At 36.5% G+C, this 19,369-nt stretch overlaps 1 pseudogene across 1 annotated transcript in view; it reads left to right on the forward strand.

Annotated features, from left to right (window-relative positions):
* The first annotated feature begins 974 nt into the window (after positions 1-974).
* LOC307069828 (tRNA pseudouridine(38/39) synthase-like) overlaps positions 975-19,369 on the forward strand; it is a 44,210-nt pseudogene continuing 25,815 nt past the window's right edge. Inside the window, exons 1-3 of the transcript in view lie at positions 975-1,044; positions 1,165-1,252; positions 3,338-3,479. The product of the transcript in view is annotated as a tRNA pseudouridine(38/39) synthase-like (transcript). The remainder of the gene's footprint in view (positions 1,045-1,164; positions 1,253-3,337; positions 3,480-19,369) is intronic.

Raw genomic sequence — 19,369 nt, forward strand, 5'->3', positions numbered from 1 at the left:
TTATAACATAAGTAGGTTCCACTTACACCCCTATATTTGTAAATCACACTGATATCATTTTATTATTTAGAAGACAGTGGTAAAGTTTGAGTTGCTAATCAACCACTTGCCTCAGTGCTTGTGAGTTCAGTCTCTAGACTCCAAGAGAAGTGTGTTCAAGTTCTAGCTCTGCATTCCTCATCTTTGTAACCTTGGGCAAGTTACTATACCCACCTTGAACCTCAGCTTTTTCATCTGTAAAATAGGACTAATAGTAGGGCTGTTTTATGTCTTGATAACATGTAGGCAAACTAATTCAATACCTGAGTCAAAGTAAGTGCTTCATAAATGTTAGTTACTGATTTTTGTTTTACATTTGGATTAACTGGGAGGAAAGTTTTGTGTTAAAGATGATGGTCAAGCAAAGGGCCCACTATTTCAGGACTCATATTTCTGTCTTTTTCTGTCTATTCAATACAAATTTTTATTGCTAATTATGAGAGAACTTTGGGAGAAACGATGAATAACTTAATTACTTCTAGGAATAAAATTGCATAAAATTTAATTTGCATTTGATAAACATTAAAAAGCCATCATTCAATTAGTCAATAAATTATTTAATTCAACAGGTATTAAGGGTCTACTATGTGCCATGGATGACTTTAGACACCGGAGACATAGCAGTAGACAAAACAAGTCCCTGATTTCAAATAACTTGAATCCTAGTGGTGGGATATGACCAAATAAACAAGTAAACATATAGTGAATAAAATGGTAATTACTAGAGAGAAAATTTAAGCAGGGTAAAGGGAAGTTATAAAATATTTGGTGCTGGGGGAGTGCTCTTTATGTTTTTAATTGCACTGAGTCCATGCCTCACCAGGAAGGTGAAATTTGAGCAGAGTCCGAAAGGAAGTGAGGAAGCTTATACCTGGGGGAGAGCACTCTAGTTAGAAGGAACAAGTGCAAAAGCTTTGTGTTGAGAATATTCTGGAATGTTAGAGGAACACAAGGTGACTGGTTGTCCTGGAGTGGACGAAGCAAGGGATACCGGTGTCTTAGCAGGTGAGAATAGAATAGCAAGTACAGACAACATTTCACGAGATTTGTCATAAAAGGGGGCAGAGAAATGAAGCAATGACTGGTGAGTGAAGTTAGGTCAAAAGAGTTTTTAAGTTATTATAGGAGAAATAATTGAACTTTCCCATGCTGATGGGAATGCTCCAGGGGAGAAGAAACATTGGTGTGAAGAGCGAAGGAAAAACTGTGGCAAGTAAGTTCTTGAGTAAGTGGGGGAAGATGGAGTATAGTGTACAAGGCGAGGAAGCAAAGATATTTGAAGGTACAAAATATCTCCACGAGTGGGCAGGAAAGAGGTCACATCCATTCGTAACCTTCTGAACTCTGCTAGTTGCTGGAGGTTCGGGCATGTAGACCACATCCTGAAAGATGAATAGAAATTTACCTTATGGAGAAACCTTGGAAAGAATATCCTAGGCAAAAGGGACACCATGTGGAAAGACATGGAGACATGAATGAACATTATGTTTTGGAGGAAATACAATCTTTGAACTGTTTAAAGCAAATAGTATAAATGGGAATGTGGCAGGTGATAAAACTATAAGAATAGGCAAGGTCATGACATATAGGGGATTGGACATTTTTGGAAGTTTAAAAAGTACACCCTGCTTGTCTTTTAGCAAAACTCATCATTGAAATAACACAGGTTTCTATTTGTAATGTTATCTTTGGAACTCAGCACATTCTTTCCTGTATCTATCATTGTGTGATTTTATAGCATAGTAAGCGTCTTGAGATCAGATGATAAATATAGGTTTAAACCTAGGTTCTATCACTACCTGTGAGAGCTGTGAGCCTCTATATTTTCTCATCTGTAAAATGAGAAAAATTATAGTTCCAGTGTGACCTACATTATAAACTTATGAGGAATCAATGGGATTATACAGATAAAGTCTGAGGCAGTGCCTGGCCCACAGGAAGTGATATAAATAGTTTTTACTATGTCTAATACCTATACTTCAGTAGCAGTAAACACATCAATTGCATACTTAGCTTCAATGTGGACTCTTTAGGTGCATTTATTTCAGTGGGAGTCACCGTGTTGTTGATTAAAAAAACCAAACAAACAAAAGAAGGTATTACCATCTAAAGACCAGTAAAGCCAAGTTGCAATTCTGCAATTACACAAAATGAATGGGACTTAATGTCTGAAGCTATTCATTTAATTCTCAGTTTGTTCATGAGTCATGTACTCTCAGAGTATAGTGTTATTAACTGGAGTTGTAACCAGATCAATAAAACTGAAGTTTCAAGGAACCTGGGTCATCAGGGAAAAAACTTTGTTTTTACTGAAAGTTTAATTTTGATGGTCATCACTGCCATAACTTTCTAGTTGCACTATTTTTGGTATGTTTGATACAGTCAATTCTAGTTGCCTCCAGAACAAACACCAATGATATATGCTATGCTACTGAGAGCTGCCAATGTTGCAAAACTAAATACAGTTGCTAAAACTTGTATTTTGAGAATTCATGCATCAAATCTGAGCAAAACTGAATGACAGGAAATAATCAATTAGAAATTATCCACAAAAGAGTGCTGTATTTTTGCATATTCTCATTATCTTTTTCATTTTAACCATATTTTGTTCACTCACATGACTTTGCATCTTTGGGTTATAACTTTCTTATAAAATTTATTTCCTCAATTTTCATTGAGGAAAACAAAATTGTTGCTTTACACTGTAGTGTACAGTTAAATAACTTTATATCAGAAAGGATTTAAAGTTGTCAATACTAAAAAACGTATGTTAAATCAATAGCATGATAGTCATATTTCAAAAGCCTACTGAGGAAAATATACTTGCATGTATCTTCTGAATAAACGATTAATTTTTTATTAATTTTAATTTTATTGATGGTATCGAATATTATATAATGTTAATTAGTGCTTAACATCAGAGTAAAATATTAAATCTAATGCTCAAATTTAGATGTTTTATTCACTTCTAACACTTTGGTACTCTCATACCATCTCTTTAATAAATCATTCCAGAATCTTTATAACAAATGGTGTCAATATTGCTGGGATAAATTTGGTAGAAAGTACATTTTTCTTCTGGAAAATTAGAATATCATAAGTCTAGAACCTTTCAAAATCTCATTTTCCTTGATTATTCAAATATCGCCTACAATAATTAGGCAAACTCATGTATATGTTCTTTCAGTCCCTTGAGATATGATTTGATTAGGCCAAGAGATGCCTTAAGAAGAACTCTGACCATCTTACAATCTTTTTTTTTTTACAATCTTTTTAATCATCTTTAATTTTTTTTCAGAACAAGCAACACTTACCTCAATAGAGAATACAAAATTAAAATAGAAAGTGATGTGTTTCTACTTCTACTTGCCTTCCATGAGAACAGTACCATCAGCTCCAAGCAAAGGCGTCTTCCTTATTTGGCAAATGAGGTTGTCCCAGTAAATTGTAGAGAGCAAGATTAAAACAAAGGTCAATGCCTTGGGAATATCATTGTTTAAGAAATGGATGAAAAGTCCACAAATAGGATGTAGAGACAAATGAGAGGTAGCAGGGACTGAGAAAGCTGTTGACTTTTTGTCATCAGGGGTCAGAAAAAAATTTTTTCTGTACAGGGCCAGATGGTAAATACTTTACCCTTTGCAGGCCCATATGGTCTCTGCCACAACTATTCAATTCGGCCATTGTAGCCCAAACAAAGTCATGTACGATACCGGAAGAATGGGTATGGCTGTGGGAATAAACTTCACATACAGGTTGAATTTGGCCCCTGGGCTATCGTTTGCTGACCTCTAAGGTAGACCATGAATTTGTAGTGATATTAGAGAAAATACTAGTTGTCTCTGAATGTCTCTTTTCACTTTCTTTAGTAGTAGAAACCCTGATTTTTATTTGGCCATGTAGATATCCAGAATAAATACTACATTTTAGGCTACTTTGAACTTAGGTTTGGACATATTACTAAGTTTTTGCTAACAGGGTGTAAGTAGAAATGTGATGAGCAACTTTCTGGACATGTCCTTAAATGGAGAAGGCACAACCTACTTGCCCGACCTTCTTCCTGCTGGTTGAAGTGCAGACGTAATGGCTAGAGCTTAAGTAGACATCTTGAATCATGAGGTTGAATTCATGGGTTTAGATTAGGAATGACTACCTCTAGATTTCATTTATATGAGACAAAGATAAACTTGATTAAGCCAACTTGTTGTTGTCTGGGTCACCTGAAGCTGAACCTAAACCAAACAAAATCAAGAACTATTCACTATAATTGCATTTTTCTCATAATGCTCAGTATAATGCATTATAAATAGAGAGGGTAAATAGTTGGCTTGTTCCAAGGTTTGGCATGTGTAAAGCAGGCACAGGGGGAGTGTAACAGCACAAGGGAGTTAAAGAGGATATCTTTGTGTGTGTATATGTATGTACATATATATGCATATTTATATATACATATGTATATGTATGCTGCAAGTCAGAAAAATTTTCTTACATTGTGTTCTTCTTCACAATTTTAACCAACCTTTTTTGCTTCTCAAGTCATTCATTTCTATTTTATCTTGATATTAGCTGACATTTTTCTTTTCTAGCTTCCTCTTTCTTTTGTGTATAAGGACCTATAGGACTAGGTTTTATTCTATAGGCATCCCCCACAGAATGTCTTCCTGTTAAGGTTTTTCCATAGAATACTATTTGACTTTTAATACCCAAACTGCACGGACTGTATATATTTCTCAATTCAATACCCCCGGCCACTACTTTTATCGGAAAATCTTATATTTAGGTCACACAAACTCTGTACAATATTTTTAACATCTTTTGAATTGCATTCCAGACATAATTTGTAGAATGTCAGAGTCACATGTCAAAATCTTTAACACTACACCAAGTGTCAACAAAGGGGATGTGAGTCATGAAAATTCTTTGTGCAAAGAGAGGCCATGTAACAGTATATACAGCAGCTATTTAAAACCATTTTAATTGTTTGGTAATCAGCAAGTCAGGTTTTAAGCATTTCACACACCACATGATAACAGATATTTATGTTTTACCATTTTTAATCACTTTGAAGGAAGTTGGTTAGGAGCTTGGGGTTGATGTGAAATACATTATATTGTTTTCCATTTGAAATGATGGAAAATAGTTCCTGGTTAGCGTTTTCAGGCCAAATTAATATTATTATTATTTTTTTGTGTGGTATGCGGGCCTCTCACTGTTGTGGCCTCTCCCGTTGTGGAGCACAGGCTCCGGACGCGCAGGCTCAGTGGCCATGGCTCACGGGCCCGGCCACTCCACGGCATGTGGGATCTTCCCGGACTGGGGCACGAACCCGTATCCCCTGCATCGGCAGGCGGACTCTCAACCACTGCGCCACCAGGGAAGCCCCAGGCCAAATTATTTTTAAGAATAGATTACTGGCATAAAGTAAGAGATGTCTGTACTTGAAGCCTCTTCATATCACAATGGTCCCTTGAACTGGGATTTAGTCTAATCAGTGTTGGATCTCCTTATCCTTCCATTTGCAAACTCACCCGTTATTTCTGGATTTCGTGGTTGAAGTTCCAGTAAATCTCGGTCTTACTACTGTAGATCTAGTATTATTTCACCTGAAATTGCCTTTGTCTACATAATGTCCATAAAAACAGTTGAAATGTAGCAAGTTCAGTCAAGCTTCAGTGTGTTGTTGATTACTTGCTAAATAGCTGGTTGACTTTATTTACTTGCTTTTCACTGAAATGAGTATGTGTATAAAACCTAAAATACTGACAGTGCTGCCAGTGAAACCCATCTCTAATATGAGGTGTGGTGTAGTGCAACCAATAACTTCTTGTGACCAAGACAGGAATGGAAGAGATGCTGCTAATATGTCTACTGTCGGAGCATATGAAACACCACAGTACTGCTACTCAAAGTTCTTGTTTGTGTGAATTATATGAGACAATGCTAGAAACGGACTCAACTCCCAGTGAAGAATAAAATGAGAAAAAAAATCTTTCCATTCAATTCTCAGTTCTCTTTGTGTTGGATATCAGATATATAATAAACTATAATAAATCCACTAAGGAGAAAATGACCCTCAAAGTACTATTTTTGTTTTAGCTAAAAAAAGTCTTTCACTTTCTTAGTTCCTTCACTCTAGGATCAAATACAAAATAAACATCCTGGTGTCTTAGGTGACCTTGAAGGCAAAAAGAAAATGCTGGTTCCTAAAAATAATTCAGAGAAATGCAAAAGCATAGAATCAGCAATTAATACAGTATTTAAAGATGATCCTGTCCCACTATTATGAATATGAGACATAAGTTATCAATCTTTGTGCAGAGACTCCTTGTATCACTAGTTTAGTTCTATAACTACTTGAACACTGTTTCCTTTAAAAAAAATTATAATAATTTCTAAAGCCCAGGTCAGTGTGCAGGCTACTCCAAAACATACAAATTAAATCATTAGAGAATTTCTTATCTGAGAGTCAGGAAATAATTTCAAACTCCCACATGGAGAGCACAGTGTACTTGCTGTAGATTTCAATGGCATTCTCCTTTTTCCAGGTGAGATTAATAGAACTTAATTTCTGTCTTTAAAGGTGTTGTTGTGGTTGTTGTTATTATTATTGAATATGAAGCTACAGCAATTCTTTTTTATCTTTATAACATTTATTCTTTCCCCAGGGAGTAGAAAAATGTCCATGAAGATTTATATATGCTTTTATTTCTATTTTTGTTCCTTTGAGAATCTGGCAGTCTCTAAGGGAATCTTTAGTAGAAAGCCAGAATGTTGTTTAAAATCTTACTATAAAAAAAAAGATCATTGTTATTGGGTTGGTATGTAAATATCTACATAATATTACATCTTATCTTTATGAGGGTTTTTCCTCAGACACTTTGTTTTATATTTTCTTAGGTTAGAAAGATGGTAGGCCAAATAATTCAAAATATTTTAGTCAGATTGTTGGACATCCTGAGCATAAACAACCAGTGTCATGAAGTACACCTATTAACAGCCCCAAGAAGAAGTCTAAGGAAGCCATGTAAATTTCTGATCAAGGAGTCAGTGATGTTGATTTAAAAATGTCCCTTCTCTATTCCAACAGATTTTTGGCATTACTGTCTATTGACTTAATATGAAAGGTTAGAGTGGAGGATAAGAAAGTCAAGAACCCAAGATGACTCCTAGAATACCTCAGGATATTACTTAAGGACAAAAATATCCACCAGAGCTTATTCTCTGGCTGTGCACACCCTCTCCATTTTTAACACCCTGACTGTGGTCTGTAGTCCATTTTGAATCAGTTTGTGTATATGGTGTGAGGTAGGGTTTGAGTTTTTTTTTTTTAATCTTTTGCTATACAGATACCCAGAGGATCCAGCACTACTTACTGAAAAGGCTTCCCTTTCTCCATTGAATTACCTTGGCAACTTTATTAAAATATTTGCATGTACATGGCTGGTTCTAGTTTTGTAACCTGTATTCTGATTCAGTGTTTTTTTTTTTTATTTTCCTCTCTCTCTGGACATCACTAACACATTGTCTTGGTTACTGCAGTTTGATAGTAAGTCTTCAAGCTGTATAAGTCCTCCAACTCTTCTTTTTCAAGAATTCTAGGTTATTTTACCAGAATTTCATTCTAACAAAATTTTAGAAGCAACTTGTCAATTTTTATAAAGCTTCTGGATTTTGGGGGGAATGGTGGTAGTGTTGAATCTATAGATTAATTTGGGGAGAATTGACCTCTGATTATTTTGAGTTTCCCAACACATGGACACATTGTACCTTTTCCAATTACTTAACTCTTCCTTCTATCTGGTATCAGTTTCAAGGACGGTTAAAGTACTTTTTAGTGCAGGTCTGCTGGTGGTATTTTTTTCAGCTATTGCTTATCTGAAAGTGTCTTTAGTCTCAAACATTTTTGAATGATATTTTTTGCTATGTATACAATTTTGGATTAACACCGTTTTAGTGTTTTTTTATTGAAATATAGTTGATTTACAATATTGTGTTAGTTTCATGTACAGTATAGTCATTCAATCTCGATACTTTCGCAGATAATATTTCATTATAGTTCATTACAACATAATGGGTATATAATACCCATAATGTGCTATACAGTAAATCCTTGTTGCTTACCTATTTTATAGATAGTAGTTTCTAATAATTACATACCTCTGATTTGTCCCTCTTCCCTTTGGTAACCAGAAGTTTGTTTTCTATGTCCATGAGGCTGTTTCTGTTTTGTATATACTTTTGTATTTTTTAGATTCCACATATAAGTAATATCATATAGTATTTGTCTTTGTCTGACTTATTTCTCTTATGACCTCATTTAACCTTAATTATTTCTATAAAGGTCCTGTCTCCAAATACAGCCACATTGGGGATTAGGGCTTCAGCATATGAATTCTTTGTGACACAATTTAGTCCTTAACAGTGGCTGCTTTTGTTTTATGATGTTTTCAATATCATGCCTTTGCAGAAAATCATATTGATTTTTCCCAGTTCTTTGGTAAGATGAACAAAAAAACCTCCATAACACTCAGGTGGAGATGAAGGAACATTTAAATTGTTTTCAGTATTTTACAGTTGGTTGGTGGTTCTTCCTGTTGCTGAATGCAAGGAGAGTCTTCTACCACATCCTCAGTTTTTTCAAACATCCCTAAATATAATTAAGGATATTATTCTGTTTAGTTTATTAATTTAAAAAAATCTGACAAAAGTTCACAGATAATGTTAGCTAGTATTATGACTTTTCTCCTAAGCTGGCCAGATTATTAAAAAATTACTAAGCCAGTAGGCTCAGCTATTTATTTGAATGACATGCATTAAGAAAATAATTATACACTTTGAGTCTTTGCAAGATGTTTTGGCAGGAAATACTTGAGTGACTACTAATGTGTACAGGGTTTCCTTTTGTGTTGGTGAAAATGTTCTGAACTTAGGTTTTGGTAATGGTTGCACAACTTTGTGAATATAGTAAAAACCACTGAATTGCACTTTAAAGGGGTAAATTTGATGGTGTGAATTATCTCAGTAAATGTGTTTAAAAAGGCAATACCTAAATTAATCTATTTGTTATCATTGTCAACTAGTGACATTTATCTAATATACTGATTCAGATTAGACTTACCTCATTTTATGGAATTATTTTTCCATGTTTTAGATCTTAAGTTTCTCACTTGTTCTATATCCAGTCCTCACCCCTTTGTGAACAGAATCTAAAAAGGTTTTTTAAAATTTCCATTTACTTTAATTGGGAAAATTAAAATACAGATCAGTAATCACATCAGAATTTGGAACGCTAGTCATAAGTAATTGAAAATCCAGAGGAAAAGAAAAGCTAACATATGAAGGAGTCTCCAACTTTTTGAAACTAAGAAAACTGATTTTCTTGGCTCAAAAGATATAGACCAAATACCTAAAGTTCAACCATAACATCTAAAAACATCTTTTTCTGTCAGGTATCCCATGTCAGAAAATGTGCTGTGAAAAAAAAAGTAACTTTTTATAATCATGTCTTCTAGTACTATTCCTAAATGTATAAGGGATTTTAAATGAGTAACCATTGCTCACTGCTCATGTTTATAATTCAGTGTGTGGGTCTCGATCAGGCTTTTTCTATGACAAAAATAATGCTCTTAACTCATGGTGAGATTTAAGCACTAAAATTCAGAGAACAATGAGTTTCAAGTCTGTTTTCTAGAATTTCTTTCACTACTTTAATTGCTTTGTCCTGGTCAAGTAAAACATGTTCTGACATAAGTATTGCACTTTAAATATCAATCTGTGTTTAAATTTTTAGTTGTAAATGATCTTTGAAAGAAGCATTTTAAATAAAACTAATAGCAACTGATGTTTACCAATAGTCAGAGTTGCCTAAATTTTCTCTTCGTAGTAATGGCGGAAAACCCCAAATCTGGAACTTACAGCTCTGTCTTCCTCTTGAGCAAAGTAGTAAATGCAGCTCATGTGTACTCTCTGAATCCAATAGGTTGATTTTTTTTAATGTTTAACGATTTTCTCAGTAACTTATTTATTCCAAAATAGCTACATTTCCTTCTCTTGCCTCATGCAAACAGAGTCTATGATTTCCCATCCAAGTAAGGTTTGGCTATTTTGAATGACCTTTTTTTCACAAACTTGAATTGTAGTCTATTCCTCTTTGTTTTCTCTCTGAATGATACATAAGCTTGGGAAAATGTTGCTGGATTTCTCTGAGCATAAAATGCAGAGATTCCCAGAGTTCTCAGAGCTTGGTAACAATGCCTACTTCAGTTTGGCAGTGTGCCTGAGGGGCTAAGGGCCCAAGGCTGCCTTTGAAAGGAAGGACCTAGAGAAGCCAAGGAAGAAGAGAATCAGTCTATAGTTTAAATGGGGTTCCAGTTTGATCAGTTATGCTAGCCTACTGTGTCTACATGTGGTCACAGAATCTACTGAAAAGCTGATTAATCTAAAATAATAATCAGTTTTTGCCTGGCCAATCACATTAGCCATGAAATAGATCTCATTAAGTCACTATTAAAATGCATCTAATTCAGACCCACTGCAGGTTATCGTGAGGAAAATGGCATTTGAAAAAAAGGTTCTTCAAGCTGCTATGTGAAGGATGGATGGGAGGGGAGAGTGAGGGAGTCTTCTGTCTTTTTCCATGGCTGGCCCCATCAGTGAATAGCCTTCTCAAGCTACTTTCTGCAGATGTACTGTTTCACATTCTTCTTTTTTCTACCACAACTAATTAATTATTAATGCAAGTAATAGCTTCACCTCTCAATTCAGCCCCTTAGAGAACCCAGCCTCATGGCCCTGATTATGCAGGGCTCCTTGGTAGGAAATCATATTAATGCCGATTTGGGGCTTGCAGCTTGGAGGATAAATCAGATCCTCTTTGGATTTGTTCACTCCACTTGGGTCAATAGCCTGCCTCCTCTCTTGACTGGTAACAATTCCCTGATTTGTATGTAAAGTTTGCTACTCTACCCTAACAAAGATATTTCTGAAAGTTCAGAAACAGGGTTTCTTTTTTGTCGCATCTCAAGTGCCATTTCCTTTAGCAAATCACAGAATGTTAGGACTGGAAGGAAATCTTAGAAATCACCTATTCCTGCACTGTACAGAAAAAAATAAATCTTCAGAGAGAAGGATGGAAAGTTAGGTGCATCAAGATACGAAGGTCTTGTTTTGTTCATACTCAACAGTTTGTGCTTTGTCCTGGAAGTAATCAAAGGTGATTGAGTGTTATAGTGTTTGTTTTGGCAGGGAGTAGGTCAGAGCTCAGAAAGGTCATTCTGGTGGGAGTTTCAAGGGTATTTATTGGGAGAGGGTAAAACTAGAGGCTGAGGGGAGCAGTTAAGGGTCTGTTATACTATTCCTGGTGAAAAATAATGAAGGACTGAGCTAGGTCTGAGTGTCAGTATGAAGACAAGAACATAGATAAGAGCTATTGAAAAGAGAGAATTGGCAGGGTCTTGTGAATGATCGAATGTGGTGGGTGTGGGAGAAAGAGAAGCTGAATGTTATTGATTGATGGGCAAGCTGAGTAGTCATATGAGCCATTCAGTGTGATAAGGACTTACAGGCTGGAGACTTATGAACATGTTTGGCATTGTGGGTAATAATATTAACAGTAATGCTAGTAATGCTAATACCATTGGAAAATGTCTAATAGATGTGGAATTAACAGAGTTCATCAGTAACAGATATGTCTGATTTATCCTCTGATCCTATAAATTATCAAATACATTTGTCTTCTCTGTATGTTCTTTCAGTGTGTTTTAAGAGACAGCAGTATTAGGGGCTTCCCTGGTTGTGCAGTGGTTGAGAGTCTGCCTGCCAATGGACACAGGTTCGAGCCCTGGTCTGGGAAGATCCCACATGCCGTGGAGCAACTAAGTCCATGTGCCACAACTACCGAGCCTGCGCTCTAGAGCCTGTGAGCCACAACTACTGAGCCCATGCGCCACAACTACTGGAGCCTGTGCTCCGCAACAAGAGAAGCCACCACAGTGAGAAGCCTGTGCACCACAATGAAGAGTAGCCCCCGCTCACCACAACTAGAGAAAGCCCACGCAGCAACGAAGACCCAATGCAGCCCCCCCCCCCAAAAAAGAACAAATGAATGACTTCGGAAAATAAAAGAGACAGCAGTATTAGAAAGCTATTTAGTTCCATTTCTGCCATGACCTTTAGCAAGTCATTTCATCTCTCTGAACCTAAGTTCCTCATCTAGACGTGGAGATAATAAAACAGGCTTATCTTAACTTAGTGTATGAATCATATAAAACTGATATGGGAAAGTATTTTGAAAACCTAAAAAGTTAGTACACATGCAACAAACTATTTTTTTAAGAAGAGAATTGAAGGTTATGTATATTCCTATTATAAAAATTTGACTTTAAGTAATCTCCCCCTTGTATACTCTTTGTGCATTGTGGAAATCCTCAAATATATTCATAACTTTGGCAAAACATTGGCATTCTTAGGCTCTGTCAGCTGACTGTGAATGTTTCTAAGAAAGAGCATCCCTGCATTTTCATTGAAGGATTCAGTTATCATCTAGGAAACCACTGTGGGACTGCTTTGACATCCAGGAGTTTCCTTGAGTGATCTCTATGCCAGGGAAGGTATTTGTGCTGAGAGAAAGAGGAGGGCATGAAATCTGTAATTTTGTGGGGAAATTGCTTGCAACTATAAATTCTTTTGGTTCAAACTTATACTGTCAGGAACCCGAATGGTGGTAAGCCCTCTTCCCCCCACCCCCAAGTCAATAGGCTTGACTGGCATAATTAGGAACTACTCATAAATCTCTCAGAAAAATCTTTCTAGCTGTGGTAGCTTTCATTTTGACCTGCAGTAGGATTAGAATAACATTTAGAAGATGCATCCAGATACTATGTGTTATAGGTTTGCTATGTGTTGGCTTCTATTCCTGTGAACTATAAGGTGATCACGTGCAAGAAAGACATAAAATCTTAGATTTATAAGAGGAATATCAGAGGCCAAGACTTTAAAAAACTGATATATCTGTACAGAAAACTGAGTCCCTTGGAAGTCCTTTTAACTTAGAAGCCCTTTATTTTTACTTGAGTTATTTAAATAATGGTCCTAAAGCTAAGATAGAAAGTTCCCTCTCTGCAGAAAGCTTAATTTGAAACAGTGCTGGCCTCAGTGCCACAAACTTGATAAGGTTATACCTGGGATTCCTTCTACCTCTAAAATTCTGAGTCTTACATCTTTTCAGAATCCCTAAAATCCTCTTCATTTTGATTTTTGTGAAGAGTAGTACAACAAAGTAGACAATTCTCTATGATGAGGTGAGGCTCAGTCCTCGATAAAACTAAAAATTCTCCGTGTTGGCATGAAAGAGAGGAAATAAAACATTTAAAGAGAGCTCATTCTCTGCTACAGACAGGCGTTTTCAATAACTACATATTTAGCCATTATTGCTTTCTATGTCTTCTGTCTAGTATTAGGACCAAATAGATAATTCATTTGTCTTCAGGTGGATATTCATGTGCTATAGATACTTAAAAACCATCTGGGGAGGAAAGCTACGATCATGTAATAAAGATGCCCTGAGCAGTGTTATCATATGGTATTTTTGGCCAAAGGCATAAAGAAGTATAGTGATTGGGCTATAGTGACACAGTCTGTTTTTCTACATTGTATTTCTACTTGATTAAAGCATTTCTTTCCAATTTGTTATTTCCAGGTTTGTTTTGTTTTTGTTCACAAAGAAAGCATAATAAGTTAATAAATAGACTAGCCTCTCTATCTTTCTAGCCTCTGTGGGACACGGCTTCATTAGCTAAGTAAAAAATGTAAAGTGAAAAAAAAAGAAAAAAAAGTTAAAAAATATTAATCATCACATTCCTGTTGTGTCTTTCTCCATTACTATATTGTTCTGGTCAGTAGTCGGTGCTCCTGCCTATGTTCATTTTGCATACAGGTATCTCATTTTTCCAGCTAATTGTGAAGAAATGTAGGTGAAAAATTTCCCACTAATTAACCTTTGCCATGTACAACACTGACCTCAGTCCTTCTGTGGCCTATAGTAGTACAGCCCAGGGATGCTGGTTAGAAGTAGGAAAGGACAGTTAGAAAACAATGTGTATGATGTCCGATGACCCAGAAGAAGCAGTTATGCCAGTGTCAGCACTATGTGAATTACGTGTGGCTAACTGTCCAAACAGTCACACTGAAATGGATTCAATGTAGTGTGGATAATGAGAAAGGCACTGCTGTAGGCTCTTCAAGGGATACCAAGAGGTTTAAAGCAAAGTCTGGGTTCTCGTAGAGCTCACAATCTAACAAAAACCAGACAGACAACTATAGGGCAGTGGTCCCCAACCTTTTTGGCACCAGGGACCGGTTTCATGGAAGACAATTTTTCCACGGAGGTGTGGGGGGAATGGATCAGGCGGTAATGTGAGCAATGGGGAGCGGCAGATGAAGCTTCGCGCTTGCCCGCTTGCCACTCACCTGCTGTGAGGCCCGGTTCCTAACAGGCTGCGGACTGGTACCAACCTGTCCACAGCCCAGGGGTTGGGGACCCCTGGTCTAGGGAAAGGACATAGGGAAATTAGCTTTGACATGGGTCATATCATTGTTCTTCTGTGTGTATTTGACTGATGTCCCTTATGTCCCAACAAAAGTTTTCCCAAGGTAGAGGAATCCACTTCTAGTCAAGGGAATGTGTGCAGCTCCTGTGTTGTCCAGGCCTGCTCTCCAGTTTCATCAGTGATCCAAGTTACAGTGAGACAACACAGTTACAAAGGCTTCAATAAAGAACAAATTTAGAGTTTTGAGACAAGTCTTAAGGGTTGCGAAGGATTTTGACAGGCACGGATAATGACAAAGGGAGAAGGAGATCAATGGGTAAGAATGAATAGCATTAAGAAATGGAGTGTCGCCAGATATTGAAGAATGAGGGAGGGTTCTGGGAATTGCAAGTGATCTAATTTGGCCGCAGCAGCAGGAGATGAGCTTTTGTAGTTAGGGAGTTAACATCATTTGTGAGAGCTTAAACATGAATCCTGGCAGCAGTCTAGAAGGTGGATTTAAGAGTAAGGAGAGCCTAGAGGCATGGAGAGTGAGTGTAATAAGAAAAGAAATGCGAGCCTGTGCTGGTACAGGGGCTATGGGAATGGGAATGAGGGGCAGATGTTAAAGGCATGATGAAGGATCTGTGACGACTGGATCCAAGATGCCTTTGAAAGAGGATGTTGAAGACAAAGCTGATTTATTTTGGTGAATTTTGTCATGGCCATAATTTTTTTTTGTTGCTTGTTTTGGTTAGTTCTCTTATTGATGTATTTTTCCATTATCATGGAGATTGTTCTATACTTTTGGAGATTATATAGTGAATTTATACATGTCTATTGTATACATCTAGCTTAATCACAAAATCTTTAAGTTATAAATGTGAAATGTCGTTTATATGGACATAAGACTTCCCAGTTAAAAGTAATTCATCTCTTGTCCAACTTTTCTTTTCACCTGACAGAAGAAATGATAGAGCATTTTATAAAGGTGTTATTATAAGGACATAAAAATTGGTGGGATGCTTTGTTCTTATCTTGGTAAATACTAAAATGACTCTGGTTTACATTTCCCAAAGATATGTGTGTTATAGTTAATTAGCTTGATCTCATACTCGTTCAAAAGTCTTTAAAGCAGTCATCTAATATGAGATATAAAGGGTCCTGGCTCACAGCCATCTATCAACTCCTCAAGACCCAAATAATGGATGTTATCAGAGAACACTTAGACAATACCATCACTACAGAGTCTCTCTAAAACAAGCACTTAGAGAAATCCCTCAACTTGTACTCATCATCTATTCCTCTGTGTCCATATTTCTCATTTAGAGTAGATGCTCGCACCATCTACCAAATACACAAGTCAGAATCAATGAAGAAATTCCATTCCCTTCACAATCAGTGAGTCACCAATTTGTCAAACTTTCTTAATATCTCTGGAATATATCCATACTTTTCCATACCCAGTGTTCTTCCTTACTTCTGAATATCATTTTCTGTACAACCTTCACATCCATACTCATCTCGTCCTCTTCTTGTCCCTTCTCTGTATTATATTGATTTCATTTAAAATGCATGTTATTGAAAATAAAATGCTGATTATATAGGAAATAGCTGATTATTTTTAAGAAATTAGAAAATACAGCAACCTTTCTCAAAGCATTCAGTGAAAGAATTAAGCCCAGTAGGAAATGATTGGAATAACTTTTCTCAATTTTCCAAGGACAGTACATAGTAACTACCATTCTGGAATAATAAAATAAATGTTTTAGAACAGGGCTAGGAAATTGCAGCCTGCAGGCCAAACCTGGCCTGCTGACTGTTTTTGTAAATAAAGTTTTATTAGAACAAGCTATGCCCATTAATTTTATGAGTCTTTATGCCATTGTCTGTGGCTGCTTTCACAGTGGCAGAGTTGAGTAATCGTTGTGACAGAGACCATATGACCTGCAAGATCTACAATAATTACTATCTGACCCTTTACTGAAAAAAGTGGCTCACTCCCACTTCAGAAAATTAAGGTTGAATACTCTTTTTTTTTTTTTTTTTGCGGCATGCGGGCCCCTCACTGCTGCGGCCCTTCCCGCCGTGGAGCACAGGCTCCAGACGCGCAGGCTCAGCGGCCACGGCCCACGGGCCCACGGGCCCAGCCACTTCGTGGCATGTGGGATCTTCCCGGACCAGGGCATGAACTCGTGTCCCCTGCATCGGCAGGCAGACTCTCAACCACTGCGCCACCAGGGAAGCCCTGAATACTCTTTAGTGAGCTGATTGAGAGGAGTTGTCACTCAGGAAAGCTTAAAGAGAATATAAAAATCTCACATAATCATACAACCCAAATATAACCACTACTATCATTTTAATACACTTGCAGAAAAGCATTTTTATATGCTCACCTATATAATGCTAACATAGCATTAATAGCATTGAGATCACAGTATTAACCCAATTTTATCAAATTAATAGTATTGTATTTACCATATAACTTTGGGATCATAGTACTTATCAAATTTTATGTAACTATGTTATTAGATATTCTTCAGTTGTAATTGCTGGACCCTGTTCCATCATAGAATATAGCAATTCTGTTAATGTCGGGTACTGAAGTGATTTCTATGTTTTTATAAACACATTGTGTTTAAAAAATTTATATAGGAGACTTTTATCAAATATTTTAAAACTTTGTCAAATGCAGTGTGGTATCCTAAATCGGATCCTGGAAAAAGTATATTATTGGAAAAACTGATGACATATGAATGCAGTCTGTAATTTAGTTAATAGTGTTATACAATACAACAGTGTAATACAATAGTGTTATACAAATGTTAATCTTTTAGTTTTGAAAAATATGATTATACAAGAAGTTAACTTTAGGGGAACCTTGGTGAAGTGGATACAGGAACTCTGCTATCTATGAATCTTATCTGTAAACCTACAATTATCCTAAAATACAAAACTTAAAATTAAAAATGTTACTTGGTCAAAGCTGTCAACTTACTTGGTCAAAGCTGTCAACACCTCCTAGAGAAAGGGAAATTAAAAAAAAATGGGGCCTAATGAAACTTAACAGCTTTTGCACAGCAAAGGAAACCATAAACAAGACGAAAAGACAACCCTCAGAATGGGAGAAAATATTTGCAAATGAAGCAACTGACAATCTCCAAAATACACAAGCGGCCCATGGAGCTCAATATCAAAAGAATAAACAACCCAATCCAAAAAAGGGCAGAAGAGCTAAATAGACATTTCTCCAAAGAAGATATACAGATCACCAACAGACACATGAAAGGATGCTGAACATCACTAATCTTTAGAGAAATACAAATCAGAACTATGATGAGGTATCACCTCACACCCGTCAGAATGGCCATCTACAAACAATAAATGCTGGAGAGCGTGTAGAGAAAATGGAACTCTCTTACACTGTTTTTGGGTATGTAAATTGATACAGCCACTATGGAGAACAGTATGGAGGATCCTTAAAAAACTAAAAATAGAACTACCATACCACCCAGCAATCCCACTACTGGGCATATACCCTGGGAACACCATAATTCAAAAAAAGTCATGTACCGCAATGTTCATTGCAGCTCTGTTTACAATAGCCAGGGCATGGAAGCCACTTAAGTGTCCATCAACAGATGAATGGATAAAGAAGATGTGGCACATATATAGAATGGAATATTGCTCAGCCATAAAAAGAAACGAAATTAAGGTATTTGTAGTGAGGTGGATGGACCTAGAGTCTGTCATACAGAGTGAAGTAAGTCAGAAAGAGAAAAACAAATACCGTATGCTAACACAGATATATGGAATCTAAAAAAAAAAATGGTTCTGATGTATGTAGGGGCAGGACAGGAATAAAGACGCAGACATAGAGAATGGACTTGAGGACACAGGGAGGGGGAAGGGTAAGCTGGGACGAAGTGAGAGAGTGGCATGGACATATATACACTACCAAATGTAAAATAGATAGCTAGTGGGAAGCAGCTGCATAGCACAGGGAGATCAGCTGGGTGCTTTGTGACCACCTAGAGGGGTGGGATAGGGAGAGTGGGAGGGAGATGCAAAAGGGAGGGAATATGGGGATATATGTGTACGTATAGCTGATTCACTGTGTTATACAGCAGCAACTAACACAACAATGTAAAGCAATTATACTCCAATAAAGTTGTTAAAAAAAAGAAATAATGCCATTTGCAGCAACATGAATGAACCTAGAGATTATCATACTATGTGAAGTAAATAGGACAGAGCAAGACAAATAGTCTATTACAACGTATATGTGGAATCTAAAAAATCAAATGAATGTATGAAACAAAACAAACAGACTCACAGATATAGAGAACAATCTAGTGGTTATCAGTGGGAATAGGGAAGGGGGAGAAGGGCAAGGTAGTTGTATGGGATTAAGAGAGACAAGCTGCTATGTATAAAATAAGCAGCAAGGATATATTGTACAGCACAGGGAAATACAGTCATTATTTTGTAATATCTTTAAACAAAGTATAACCTATAAAGATATTGAATCACTGTGTTGTACACTGAAACTAATATAATGTTATAAATTAATTATACCCCTATAAAAATTACATTTCATTTAAAAAAATATTATATACCATTTCTGTTTTTGTGCTGTCACAAGTATCTTAGATTTTACTACTGTTGAACATTTAGGTTATTTATATTTCTTTTTTTCTATTTGAAGCAGTACTTGATGAAAAATCTTTTTACTTAACTTTGAATGTTATTGTGAGGGCACAGTCCTACTTAGGAGAGAACTGCCTGTTTACTCATAATGCACA

The sequence above is a fragment of the Hyperoodon ampullatus genome (genome assembly GCF_949752795.1).
Source record: "Hyperoodon ampullatus genome assembly, chromosome: X".
Lineage (NCBI taxonomy): Eukaryota > Metazoa > Chordata > Mammalia > Artiodactyla > Ziphiidae > Hyperoodon > Hyperoodon ampullatus.